Source organism: Oncorhynchus clarkii, chromosome 13 (assembly GCF_045791955.1).
Source record: "Oncorhynchus clarkii lewisi isolate Uvic-CL-2024 chromosome 13, UVic_Ocla_1.0, whole genome shotgun sequence".
Classification (NCBI taxonomy): domain Eukaryota; kingdom Metazoa; phylum Chordata; class Actinopteri; order Salmoniformes; family Salmonidae; genus Oncorhynchus; species Oncorhynchus clarkii.
Window position 1 is genome coordinate 17,660,061 of NC_092159.1, and position 15,000 is coordinate 17,675,060.

Genomic DNA, 15,000 nt, shown 5'->3' on the forward strand with positions numbered 1-15,000 from the left:
CTCAACGAAGGAAGGAGTGGGCCATACTCCTCAGTGAATTTCATTTTTTTTTTAAGTTAAATATTTTTAAGATAAAACTATACTAAATATGTTCACATGTCACCAAACACTGTTTTGCAATGAAGGTCTACAGTAGCCTCAAAAGCACTCTGTAGGGTAGCACCATGGTGTATCCGGAGGACAGCTAGTTTCCGTCTTCAATACAAAACCTAGGAGGCTCATGGTTCTCACCCCCTTTCCATAGACTTACACAGTAATTATGACAACATCTGGAGAACATCCTCCAACCTGTCAGAGCTCTTGCAGCATGAACTGACATGTAGTCTACCCAATCAAAGGATCAGAGAATGAATCTAGTACTGAAAGCTACAGCTAGATAGCACTACAGTGTATAAAATGTGGTGAGCAGTTGACTCAGAGAGAGAGAAAGACAATAGTTTAACAGTTTTTAATAAATTAATTACTTTAAAAATGAAGGAAAAGCAAAAGAGAGAGAAAGCTATATTTCGTTGTCTTTTACTTTCACTTTAACTTACGCAGCGAATGCAGCCAGCTAGGTAAGCCTACTCAAACACCCGGCTCAAAAAGAGAAAAAGATGCTATGTTAGCTAGCTGGATATGGCTATCCATGCTGGTTTTATACATGTATTGCCACCGGTGCCCGCCGGTGCAACTGCTAAACTGCTTGCTGACTGTACACTGTACTGCATGATTGTAGCGGATTGACTATGTTGTCAGCCTTCATTCATAGGCTAGGTTGTAGCAACCTCATGATGGGTACAGTATAGGGAACATTTGAGGATCATGTGTAGTAGTAGCCTAAACCTATCGTTGTTACATTGAGCTGTGTGAATGGGAATATGAATGAGAGTCCTCCAATATACAATAACAGAAATAAGGCCATGCTCATTCAAAAAAAAACATCCCCGGCTGCCACTGACTTCAGCATAGCGTTTCTTACAGGTTTCCTAAAGGTTCTGTTTAAAAATGTCTGCCCAGTGCAGTCAAAAAAACTTAATTTACCTGTGTTTTATACTGTATATGTTTACACACTGAGGTTAGAATAATACTGCTTGTTCCCTTTGAAATGAGTTCTGTTTGAAAACATGGCATGCTAGGTACATCCTGGTGGGGCAGTGGACTTATTCCACGGACAGAAGAAAGATGATCATATATTCAAATCTTACTAGTGCCTAGTCACAATTTATTTTTAAGAAATATGTTTGCATGCTGAATGCCTAAGGAAATACATTTTGTTGTGTCCTTTCTGTGCCTGGAGTTCAAAAAAAGTTCAGCCAAAATGAGCTAGCAGTGTTATTAAAAGTTTTATTAAAAGTTTTAAGGACTTTATTTAAAAAAAAACTCCAAACAACCTATAATTTAAATAACATTTTAATAAAATCTCCCATGAACACTTTCAAGGAACCAGAGTAAAACATTATCAGAATCTCCCTGCAACCTAAAAATAAATATTCCCTGTTTTAACAGTCAGGAAACGTATGTGAAACCGAAAACATACGTTCCCACAACTTCCAAGGAACCAAATGTGCTAGTTGGGTTAGGTTTTGAGAAAATGCAGCAAGCTGCACAGCCCACCCTATGACTTAATAAACCATCAGATCCTTCCATCTTACGCTAACACAGTCAACCCTTGAAATCACATTACCAAAGGACCTGCACACTCAATTACATAAGCTACTCTCTTCAGGTGCACAGGTTTCATCCCAAATGGCATCCTATTTACTATGTAGTGCACTACTTTTGACCAGGGCCCATAGGGTGCTCTGTGTGGTTCCTCTCTAGGTTTCTTCCTAGGTTTTGGCCTTTCTAGGGTTTTTCCTAGTCACCGTGCTTCTACATCTCCATTGCTTGCTGTTTGGGGTTTTAGTCTGAGTTTCTGTACAGCACTTTGATATCAGATATCAGCTGATGTAAGAAGGGCTATATAAATACGTTTGATTTGATTTGATCTATACAGCCAATGGGGTGCCATCACTGATGCTTCCTGGTCCAGCACTTGAACACTTAAAGGGAATTAGATCAGTAGTGCGTTGAGACGAAAATAGACGCCATGTTTTGTCTTTCATCTGATGTGATGAAACCACTTGGTCACAACCACATAGTTATGACAGTTATTTCTACAAAGACGTTTGTCCAGGTGTTTTATCTTGACCTGACTAGGGTTTGGTAAATTTTGCAACCCTAGACCTGTCCAGGAGAAACTATCGGTCAGAGCCTCCCCCTGTTCAAGTACCATTACATAGAAAGGAGAAACTATCGGTCAGAGCCTCCCCCTGTTCAAGTACCATTACATAGAAAGGAGAAACTATCGGTCAGAGCCTCCCCCCCTGTTCAAGTACCATTACATAGAAAGGAGAAACTATCGGTCAGAGCCTCCCCCCCTGTTCAAGTACCATTACATAGAAAGGAGAAACTATCGGTCAGAGCCTCCCCCCCTGTTCAAGTACCATTACATAGAAAGGAGAAACTATCGGTCAGAGCCTCCCCCTGTTCAAGTACCATTACATAGAAAGGAGAAACTATCGGTCAGAGCCTCCCCCCCTGTTCAAGTACCATTACATAGAAAGGAGAAACTATCGGTCAGAGCCTCCCCCTGTTCAAGTACCATTACATAGAAAGGAGAAACTATCGGTCAGAGCCTCCCCCCCTGTTCAAGTACCATTACATAGAAAGGAGAAACTATCGGTCAGAGCCTCCCCCCCTGTTCAAGTACCATTACATAGAAAGGAGAAACTCCTCATACTTGAGTAAAAGTAAAGATCCCTTAATAGAAAATGACTCAAGTAAAAGTGAGTCACCCAGTAAAATACTACTCGAGTCAAAGTATTTGGTTTAAATATACTTCAGTATCAAAAGTAAATGTAATTGCAAATGTATACTTACGTATTAAAAGTAAAAGTAAAAATATAAATAATTTAAAATTGCTTATATTAAGCAAACCAGATGGACCAGTTTTCTTGTTTTTATTTTATTTACGGATAGCCAGGGGCACACTCCAACACTTCCTCATCATTTACAAACTAAGAAGTTGTGTTTAGTGAGTCAGCCAGATCAGAGCTAGTAGAGATGACCAGGGATGTTCTCTGTTTAGTGAGTCAGCCAGATCAGAGGTAGTAGAGATGACCAGGGATGTTCTCTGTTTAGTGAGTCAGCCAGATCAGAGGCAGTAGGTATGGCCAGGGATGTTCTCTGTTTAGTGAGTCAGCCAGATCAGAGGTAGTAGAGATGACCAGGGATGTTCTCTGTTTAGTGAGTCAGCCAGATCAGAGGCAGAGGGGATGACCAGGGATGTTCTCTGTTTAGTGAGTCAGTCAGATCAGAGGCAGTAGGGATGACCAGGGATGTTCACTGTCTAGTGAGTCGGCCAGATCAGAGATAGTAGGGATGACCAGGGATGTTCATGTAGGTATGGAGTAAAAAGTGCATTATTTTCTTTAGGAATGTAGTGAAGTAAAAGCAAATAGTAAAGTAGAGATACCCCAAGAAACTACTTAAGTAGTACTTTAAAGTATACTTTATGTATGTGACAGAATGATTGCAAAAACTAAACTCAGGTAGACTCCCTCTCTCTCTCTCTCTCTCTCTCTCTCTCTCTCTCTCTCTCTCTCTCTCTCTCTCTCTCTCTCTCTCTCTCTCTCTCTCTCTCTTCTGCAGTGTCTGGTTGTTTATCACTGTGCTCTCTGTCTCGCAGAACTTTCTTCATTTCTTCATTTCAAGATTATAATTTTTTTCTTTCTGTGGTGAGCTCAGTTCGAGTGCTTCTCCTCCTCGCTGCTTCTTGCTACCGCAACTGCCTCAGAGCTTTCTCTCTCTGTTTTTCTCCTTCTCTCCGTCACCTTGGTTGAACTTCTCCTGATGTAGTGTGCCCAGATTTAACTGTTTTTTAATGGTTTTCTCTTGTTTCTGGGTGGATGTTCCATGGGCCAACCTACAGTATGTAACTGTGTTGGTCTCTCTCTCTCTCTCTGTCTGTGTTTTCTTGTTGTCTCCTCTCTCTTTTCACCTTACCTGATAATGGCCTTTCCTCTCCTGACCTTGAGACTTGTGTAGATGCTGGCTTCTAGTGTGGGACGGAACACGGCAGAGAATTGTACGTGTAATTGTTAGTGACATTTCAGGATTTTAGACCTTGAATCTGTGACGAGTGAATACACGTACAGGCTGCTTCTCAAACACACATGGACACACACACAGTACCTGGAGGGTAACACACACACACTTTTCTCTGGCCGTTATGTGATGGTAAGTCACAAAGGTCTGCAAGCCCAAGAGGTGTGTGTGTGTGTGTGTGTGTGTGTGTGTGTGTGTGTGTGTGTGTGTGTGTGTGTGTGTGTGTGTGTGTGTGTGTGTGTGTGTGTGTGAGACCCTTCAGGTACTGTGTGTGTGATGTGTCTTCAGGGCTGTGAGTGTAGCGGAAGGACTGATAAACACTGAAACACTCACACACACACACATAGATCCTATGGCTTCCCAGCAGGGCCTGAAGAAGGGATGGGAGTCATGTTTTATGTCTTGCGGGGTGAGATATATCACTCACTAGCAGGTTACCACTCACGTCTCAGTGTGTGTGTGTGTGTGTGTGTTGTGTGTGTGTGTGCGCGTGTGTGTGTGTGTCAAGTTTTATTTCAGGAACATTTCAAGTCCCATTTAGAGTGTGACGACGTCTCAGGGAGGAGCAGACCCGTATTTAATATCTTCCTGGCAGTGCTATGATACTTTCTGTGACCGATACTTTCTGTGACCGATACGTTCTGTGACCGATACGTTCTGTGACCGATACGTTCTGTGACCGATACGTTCTGTGACCGATACGTTCTGTGACCGATACTTTCTGTGACCGATACGTTCTGTGACCGATACGTTCTGTGACCGATACTTTCTGTGACCGATACTTTCTGTGACCGATACGTTCTGTGACCGATACGTTCTGTGACCGATACTTTCTGTGACCGATACGTTCTGTGGCCGATACGTTCTGTGACCGATACGTTCTGTGACCGATACTTTCTGTGACCGATACGTTCTGTGGCCGATACTTTCTGTGACCGCTACTTTCTGTGACCGATACTTTCTGTGACCGATACTTTCTGTGACCGATACGTTCTGTGACCGATACGTTCTGTGACCGATACGTTCTGTGACCGATACGTTCTGTGGCCGATACTTTCTGTGACCGATACGTTCTGTGACCGATACTTTCTGTGACCGATACTTTCTGTGACCGCTACTTTCTGTGACCGATACGTTCTGTGACCGATACGTTCTGTGACCGATACGTTCTGTGACCGATACGTTCTGTGACCGATACGTTCTGTGACCGATACTTTCTGTGACCGATACGTTCTGTGACCGATACGTTCTGTGACCGATACTTTCTGTGACCGATACTTTCTGTGACCGATACGTTCTGTGACCGATACGTTCTGTGACCGATACTTTCTGTGACCGATACGTTCTGTGGCCGATACGTTCTGTGACCGATACGTTCTGTGACCGATACGTTCTGTGGCCGATACGTTCTGTGACCGATACGTTCTGTGACCGATACTTTCTGTGACCGATACGTTCTGTGGCCGATACTTTCTGTGACCGCTACTTTCTGTGACCGATACTTTCTGTGACCGATACTTTCTGTGACCGATACGTTCTGTGACCGATACGTTCTGTGACCGATACGTTCTGTGACCGATACGTTCTGTGGCCGATACTTTCTGTGACCGATACGTTCTGTGACCGATACTTTCTGTGACCGATACTTTCTGTGACCGCTACTTTCTGTGACCGATACGTTCTGTGACCGATACGTTCTGTGACCGATACGTTCTGTGACCGATACGTTCTGTGACCGATACTTTCTGTGACCGATACGTTCTGTGACCGATACTTTCTGTGACCGATACGTTCTGTGACCAATACTTTCTGTGACCGATACTTTCTGTGACTGATATGTTCTGTGACCGATACGTTCTGTGACCGATACTTTCTGTGACCGATACTTTCTGTGACCGATATGTTCTGTGACCGATACGTTCTGTGACTACACCTGTTTTTATTGGCTGAACAAGCTATCGGTATTGCAATGAAACATCTCAATAAGACTGATAAGGCTGGTGGATCACACTACCAGTATTGCACAGAGGGCAACATTTCTCTATTTCTCTCTTTTAGTTCTGGGGACTGTAGAGATTTGTTCCAGCACTGCAATAATACACCTGATTCAATGAATAGCAGGCTTGATGGTTAGTTGGTTGTTTGAATCAGGTGTGCTCAGTGCTGGACAATAATTAAAATGTTTAGTCCTGTGGGTCCACTGTTTAGACAATGAAAGACAGAACTTGAAACTGAACAAAGGCAAAGAAGAAAGACTCAAAGTTTCATGACCTTGTAAGTACAGTTGAACTGCACCCTCAGCAGAGCAGACATCTTGAATCCCCCTTTAAGAGCTTATGGGTTCTAAAAGCCCTGAGTTTGTTTGTTTGTAAAATGGAGATGGGGAGTTCTCGTTTAATTTCAGTCTCATTGGAGAGACTCTGAAAGGCTTTTCAGAGAGAATCCTGTCAAGTTGCCTAACTTCCAATTTCCTCCCAGCACAAACTAAGCACCTAATTTGAATAATCACAACGAGGAAAGAGGACTTTCGCCTTTTCAGTCTCGATGTAATGAGTTTTGGGTAATACCGAGTCGGAACGCCGAGTTGTTGCCAGATTTATTTGATTTTGTTTGTGATTCTTTTTCTTCCGTTCTGGAGTTTCCCTCCGGCTTTACCGTAAGTTGGTGTCAGCATTTGTTGTCTTTAACAGCGTTTTGAGTAAAGCTGTTGTCTGTTTACTGAGTTATAACTCGACTTTAATACCATCCTTCGTACATTTCCTTTGCCCTCATTGGATATGAGGAAAGGAGAGAGCTGTTGATATGACATCTATAGTCCTCGGTCTATAGTCTGTGAGCCTACCGAGAATATGCTAGGAGGGCTTTCCATACAAGCTTATATAGACTTATCTGGATATAGTTTGATGTATGACATATATTTAGATATGTTGTATCTGACCCTTCCCTACCCTACATGATCTGTATTAACATTGTATGTGGACATGCCAAAGATACGACATGGGGGGGCTTATAGACTTATCTGAATATACACTGCTCAAAGAAAATAAAGGGAACCCTAAAATAACACATCCTAGATCTGAATGAATGAAATATTCTTATTGAATACTTTTTTCTTTACATAGTTGAATGTGCTGACAACAAAATCACACAAAAATGATCAATGGAAATCAAATTTATCAACCCATGGAGGTCTGGATTTGGAGTCACACTCAAAATGAAAGTGTAAAACCACACTACAGGCTGATCAACTTTGATGTAATGTCCTTAAAACAAGTCAAAATGAGGCTCAGTAGTGTGTGTGGCCTCCACGTGCCTGTATGACCTCCCTACAATGCCTGGGCATGCTCCTGATGAGGTGGCGGATGGTCTCCTGAGGGATCTCCTCCCAGACTTGGACTAAAGCATCTGCCAACTCCTGGACAGTCTGGTGGATGGAGCGAGACATGATGTCCCAGATGTGCTCAATTGGATTCAGGTCTGGGGAACGGGCGGGCCAGTCCATAGCATCAATGCCTTCCTCTTGCAGGAACTGCTGACACACTCCAGCCACATGAGGTCTAGCATTGTCTTGCATTAGGAGGAACCCAGGGCCAACCGCACCAGCATATGGTCTCACAAGGGGTCTGAGGATCTCATCTCGGTACCTAATGGCATCAAACTACCTCTGGCGAGCACATGGAGGGCTGTGCGGTCCCCCAAAGAAATGCCACCCCACACCATGACTGACCCACCGCCAAACCGGTCATTCTGGAGGATGTTGCAGGCAGCAGAACGTTCTCCACGGCGTCTCCAGACTGTCACGTCTGTCACATGTGCTCAGTGTGAACCTGCTTTCATCTGTGAAATTTGCCAATCTTGGTGTTCTCTGGCAAATGCCAAACGTCCTGCACGGTGTTGGGCTGTAAGCACAACCCCCACCTGTGGACGTCGGGCCCTCATACCACCCTCATGGAGTCTGTTTCTGACCGTTTGAGCAGACACATGCACATTTGTGGCCTGCTGGAGGTCATTTTGCAGGGCTCTGGCAGTGCTCCTCCTGCTCCTCCTTGCACAAAGGCGGAGGTAGCGGTCCTGCTGCTGGGTTGTTGCCCTCCTACGGCCTCCTCCACGTCTCCTGATGTACTGGCCTGTGTCCTGGTAGCGCCTCCATGCTCTGGACACTACGCTGACAGACACAGCAAACCTTCTTGCCACAGCTCGCATTGATGTGCCATCCTGGATGAGCTGCACTACCTGAGCCACTTGTGTGGGTTGTAGACGTCTCATGCTACCACTAGAGTGAAAGCACCGCCAGCATTCAAAAGTGACCAAAACATCAGCCAGGAAGCATAGGAACTGAGAAGTGGTCTGTGGTTACCACCTGCAGAACCACTCCTTTATTGGGGGTGTCTTGCTAATTGCCTATAATTTCCACCTGTTGTCTATTCCATTTGCACAACAGCATGTGAAATTTATTGTCAATCAGTGTTGCTTCCTAAGTGGACAGTTTGATTTCACAGAAGTGTGATTGACAAGGATGTTACATTGTGTTGTTTAAGTGTTCCCTTTATTTTTTTGAGCAGTGTACCTAGATATATATGAAAAAATATGTGAATACGTTGTATGTGACCTGTCATTACAAGGCTTCTGGCACGACCTCTGGCTGAGCCAATCAGGAGAGGTGGGGAGATTATTCCCTGGTGTCTGATTGGCTGTTGCTGGTCGTTGGGGTGCCATGCCGTGTCACATTTTCATATTGTGTACTGCATTTGCCAGCCTCTCATGTTAGTGTTCACCATGCCTCTAGCTGCTTAAGCTATTTACAGCTATAATGTCTCTCTCTCTGTCTCCCTCTCTCTCTCTCTTTAGCTGTGTGTCCAACGCACAGTATTGTCATCATAGTCCATTGACAGTCAACAACACACACACATAAATGCACAATACACGCATAAACACAAACACACACACACAACGTCTACCATACTTCCAGATTGGACAGTCCAATAAAAACAGCAGTGCCTCTGTCTGTCTCATTAAGTCCACCATATCGCAGACGCTCAATTTGAGTCAAAAATTAATTTGATTCGTGGACCTGCTACGATTGAAATGAACCAATGAACCGTGGCGCCTCGTACAACTCCCGCGCTCATCTGATAACAAAATAATCATTGGAGGGAGGGAAGGAGGAAACAGTGACTGCTTACTTCTCTGTGTGATGTGCATGCATTGATAGGTTGACCTTTTGGAAGGGGTTCAACCGGACCACACCAACCAATCAGAACCCACTGGGCAAAAGCCGGTTGAATCAACTTTGTTTCCTCGTCATTTCAGCCCAAAAATGTAATGTGATGACGTTGAATCAACGTGTAAAACTGATTGGATTTGCAAAAAGTCATCAACGTCTTTTTTTCACCCAGCTTTTATCCAATGGCAGAGTAACATTTTGGGATGGTTTCACGTGGAATTCACGTTAGTTGACAACAACTGTCAATCAAAACTAGCCATTGAACTGGCCAGTGGGAAGTGTCCATTCCAGTCCATTTACCAATCATAGATCACCACCCCCACGTTAACTAAGTGTGTGCTTATTGAGGTTGGAGGAGAAAACATCTGCGACCGTTCTTCCGAGGTTCAACGAAGGCGAGAGATACCGCCACTTTATGTATTTACAGGGAGGCTTAATTAAGGAATTAAGAATTGGGGGAAACAGTTGTGAGATATCAGTGGGGTGCCGGTAGCAATTACGGTGAAATGAAGTGGAACCAGGGAGGTGTTCAGGCAAACCGGGGCGAGAGAGAGAGAGAGAGAGAGAGAGAGAGAGCGAGGGGGTAAGTAAATGAGTAGTCTCTATAGTCTTTCAAATGAAAAGGCACTGTGAATTAGTATCACTTGACGGGAGGGCGCCAGACGTTTTCGCTTTTGCAAAATTGCTCCACTCCGTCAAAAGGAATATAGTGCCGTGTAAAAGTGGTTTTAATTATGATTTCATTAAAAGCTCAGTGCAGAAATAATGTACGGTGCTGTATATTTCATTTGATTCAAAAGGAAGACAGCGGGGATAGTATTATGGGTCGTATTACGGTACATTACTGTATATTGGTCTAGAATATATCCAGGCATATTTACAGTAAATGTTCATTGCAGTGTATTCAATATACTTGCACATTTCAGAAGTTCAGATGGATCTACTATAAACGTAAATGTCATTCATTTATCTGTGTGGGTAAGTGACTGATATGAAGCCCATATATGTGGCCCTTTCAAGACTATTATCCCAGCTCCAGCCCCAGTTTAGTCCACCCTAGCCAGGCTTTCTGACTAGCTCACCCCCCTCTTCCCCTCACTCACTGGATCTCTGCTAGATCTGTGAGGCCCTAGTCCCGGCCAGCTGTTCCACTTCCCAGGCAATTAAATCATAGCCTGGTCCCAGATCTGTCAGTTCTGTCTTGCCAACTCCTATGGCCATTGTCACGCCAGGCGCAAACTGATCTGGGACTGGGGTAATTGAAACAAGCTGCAGCTCTTCCTGTACCTAAACGTGATGAATTTTGCTGCCACTGTGTCAACCCTACTTGTTCTCCAGACTGGTCCCAGATCTGTTTGTGCTGTCTTGCCAACTCCCGTGGTCATTGTCACACAGACAGCTTAAACAGATCTGGGACCAGGCTAGTTTTCCTCTCCCTTCCTGTCCAAAAAAATACAAACTCTGATTGCCTGACTCTTAATCACAAGGGCCTGTAGTTTTAAACCTCGTATGACTACGTAGGAGAACACACCCTTGACCTGGCCCAGATCATAGCCCTTCTCCAGCCAGATCAGTGCTTTGGGGCACCCCCCCTCACCAAAATAAAATACATGTTTTAAAGTAATTTATCCATGGTGGTATTCAAATTGGTTGGGTTGTCACGGTAATGATACCATGGGGACACTTGGGTTCAAACGACTGTTAGTGAACCAGAGATTGTGACACAACCATGAAAGCCGGATGAGTTTCAGTCACAGTGTACATAACCCTGCTGGTGGAAGTAGAAGTACACCAAAGGTTAAACTTCACAAGGGGTCAGCGCCAGACACCTTGTTGACCTTTGAAAAGGCCCATTTATAATAAATGACATTTAGCAGCAGCTTTTATCCCAAAGCAACCTCAGTCACGCGTCCATACATTTGACCTTATCTATGGGTGGCCCTGGGAATCGAACCACAATCCTGGCGTTTCAAGCACCGTGGTCTACCAACTGAGCCAGATTTAACAAGATAATTATGTTTACTATACCTGCTGCGAACCAGATTACCAGACTTTGATAAAGCCAATATGCAGTTGAAGTCAGAAGTTTAGATACACTTTGGTTGGAGTCATTAATACTCGTTTTTCAACCACTCCACAAATTTCTTGTTAACAAACTATAGTTTTGGCAAGTCGGTTAGAACGTCTACTTTGTGCATGACACAAGTCATTTTTCCAACAATTGTTTACAGACAGATTATTTCACTTATAATTCACTGTATCACAATTTCAGTGGGTCAGAAGTTTACATACACTATTGGGGTGGCAGGTAACCTAATGGTTAGAGCATTGGACTTGTAACCAAAAGGTTGCAAGTTTGAATCCCCGAGCTGACAAGGTACACATCTGTTGTTCTGCCCCTGAACAAGGCAATTAACCCGCTGTCATTGAAAATAAGAATTTGTTCTTACCTGACTTGCCTAGTTAAATAAAATTAACAAGTTGACTGTGCCTTTAAACAGCTTGGAAAATTCCAGAAAATTATGTCATGCTTTAGAAGCTTCTGATAGGCTACATGACATCATTTGAGTCGATTATAGGTGTACCTATGGATGTATTTCAAGGCCTACCTTCAAACTCAGTGCCTCTTTGCTTGACATCATGGGGAAAATCAAAAGAAATCAGCCAAGACCTCAGAAAATTCATTGTAGACCTCCACAAGTCTGGTTCGTCCTTGGGAGCAATTTCCAAATGCCTGAAGGTACCACGTTCATCTGTACAAACAATAGTACACAAGTATAAACACCATGGGACCACGCAGCCGTCATACCGCTCAGGAAGGTAGATGTGTTCTGTCTCCTAAAGATGAATGTACTTTGGTGCGAAAAGTGCAAATCAATCCCAGAACAACAGTAAAGGACCTTGTGAAGATGCTGGAGGAAACAGGTACAAAGGTATCTATATGCACAGTAAAATGAGTCCTATATCGACATAACCTGAAAGGCCGGTCTGCAAGGAAGAAGCCACTGCTCCAAAACAGCCATAAAAAAATACAGAATACAGCTTGCAACTGCACATGGGGACAAAGATCGTACTTTTTGGAGAAATGTCCTCTGGTTGGATGAAACAAAAATATAACTGTTTGGCCATAATGACCATCTTTATTTTTGGAGGAAAAGGGGGGAGGCTTGCAAGCCAACGAACACCATCCCAACCGTGAAGCATGGGGGTGGCAGCATCATGTTGTGGGGGTGCTTTGCTGAAGGAGGGACTGGTGCACTTCACAAAATATGATGGCATCATAAGGAGGGAAATGATGTGGATATATTGAAGCAACATCTCAAGACATGTCGCAAATGGGTCTTCCAAATGGACAATGACCACAAGCATACTTCCAAAGTTGTGGCAAAATGGTTTAAGGACAACAAAGTCAAGGTATTGGAGTGACCGTCTCAACGCCCTGACCTCAATTCCATAGAAAGGGAGCAAGGAGGCCAACAAACCTGACTCAGTTACACCAGCTCCGTCAGGAGAAATGGGCCAAAATTCACCCAATTTATTGTGGGAAGCTTGTGGAAGGCTACCCGAAATGTTTGACCCAAGTTAAACAATTTAAAGGCAATGCTATCAAATACTAATTGAGTGTATGTAAACCTGGGTCAATACTAATTGAGTGTATGTTCTTCAAATAAAGTTGTGATCTGAACTGATTTAAAACAGGTAATTTTTACAAGGATTAAATGACAGGAATTGTGAAAAACTGAGTTTAAATGTATTGGGCTAAGGTGTATGTAAACTTCTGATCTGAATTGCCTTGTCAATGTCAATCTGAAACTGTTTTTATAGGATCCAGGAGCAGCTGTAACCCTCGTCTGGGCTAATCAACTTCACCTTCAGTCTTTAATTCACGCTCTCCATCACTTACCAGTGGAGGAAAAATCTAGTTTGAAAGGATAATAAGGAGAAAGTTGACTGGAAAAGTGGTGGGGAGGAGAACAGTGGTAAGCAGTTACTGTATGTAAAGACAGAGACGGAGGGAGGAGAACAGTGGTAAGCAGTTACTGTATGTAAAGGCAGAGACGGAGGGAGGAGAACAGTGGTAAGCAGTTACTGTATGTAAAGGCAGAGACGGAGGGAGGAGAACAGTGGTAAGCAGTTACTGTATGTAAAGACAGAGACGGAGGGAGGAGAACAGTGGTAAGCAGTTACTGTATGTAAAGACAGAGACGGAGGGAGGAGAACAGTGGTAAGCAGTTACTGTATGTAAAGGCAGAGACGGAGGGAGGAGAACAGTGGTAAGCAGTTACTGTATGTAAAGGCAGAGACGGAGGGAGGAGAACAGTGGTAAGCAGTTACTGTATGTAAAGGCAGAGACGGAGGGAGGAGAACAGTGGTAAGCAGTTACTGTATGTAAAGGCAGAGACGGAGGGAGGAGAACAGTGGTAAGCAGTTACTGTATGTAAAGGCAGAGACGGAGGGAGGAGAACAGTGGTAAGCAGTGACTGTATGTAAAGGCAGAGACAGAGGGAGGAGAACAGTGGTAAGCAGTTACTGTATGTAAAGGCAGAGACGGAGGGGAGGAGGGGATCAGGGGGAGAGGGTCTAAAGGGCAGGGTAGAAACCAGGCAGAGAGGGAGAGGGATAGGGATAGGGAGAGGGAGAGGGAGAGGGAGAGAGAGAGAGAGAGAGAGAGAGAGGTCTATGATACTCTGGAACTACACATTTTGACATCATCATAATTAGGTGGCAGTCTTGCTCCCGGAATATTTTCCACAGACGTAGCAGAAACGTATACCTCTCTCTTCCTCTTCTCTCTCTCTTCATCTTCTTCTGTATTACTGAGCTCTGTAAATACTCAGTCTTTCAGCCTGCCAGTAAGTTGGTCTTGCCTCTCTCTCTCTCTCTCTCTCTCTCTCTCTCTCTCTGTATAATGATTTGTCCCTAGTTCATAACCCATCCTCCTCCCCCTTACTCCTCAAACCCTTTTAACTTAACCCCACTGCACGTGGAAAGTGGCAGTCACACACTTCAATCACCCTCTTCACAGTGTTTTAAGTGGGCATTAACTTAACACACGGACTCGGACTGTTATTGGGAGCCACTTGCTGTTTTCCATAGTAAAACGAAACAGCCAGAAATGTGCCCATTCACACACACCCTATTTCTCTCTCTCCCGCCTGGCTCTGAACGAGTCGCTTCACGCCACACATACCACTATGCAAGGCTGCTACTGTGTCAAGTCAAAATGTGTTCCTTTTCCACTTGAGTGTGAGCCCGCCCAGTGTGATGTCATCGTAGGTCATATGAATGCTTTTCCATCTCTCCACCTGTTCAGTCTTGACACCCTTAGCAGGAAGGTAAACTCGACCATTCTTCAATCCGCTGATCACTACATCTTACCACCGTATTGAGTTAATAATACATATAATAGATGCTCCAGACCCGAAGGGGCAAAGGGTCTTTTTGAAGTTGGGCGACAGCATGGCACTGTGCTGTGTGTGGATGGTGTAGCAGCACCAGGCTTGTCCATTAAAACAGACTTGGTTTCTACTGTACTCCATGTAGATGTGAGGCTCTGAGTGTGACTGAATCCCTTTCAAAGCTGATGGAATGTTCAGGATCAGAGCCCGAGGCTCTATGTTGTATAAACTGCAGTCAGTTCCCAC

At 44.1% G+C, this 15,000-nt stretch overlaps 1 protein-coding gene across 7 annotated transcripts in view; it reads left to right on the top strand.

Moving 5' to 3' along the window:
- The window catches only part of LOC139424534 (potassium voltage-gated channel subfamily KQT member 5-like), a 150,981-nt gene that overhangs the window by 40,141 nt on the left and 95,840 nt on the right, over positions 1-15,000 (top strand). The gene's annotated exons all lie outside the window — the stretch shown is intronic.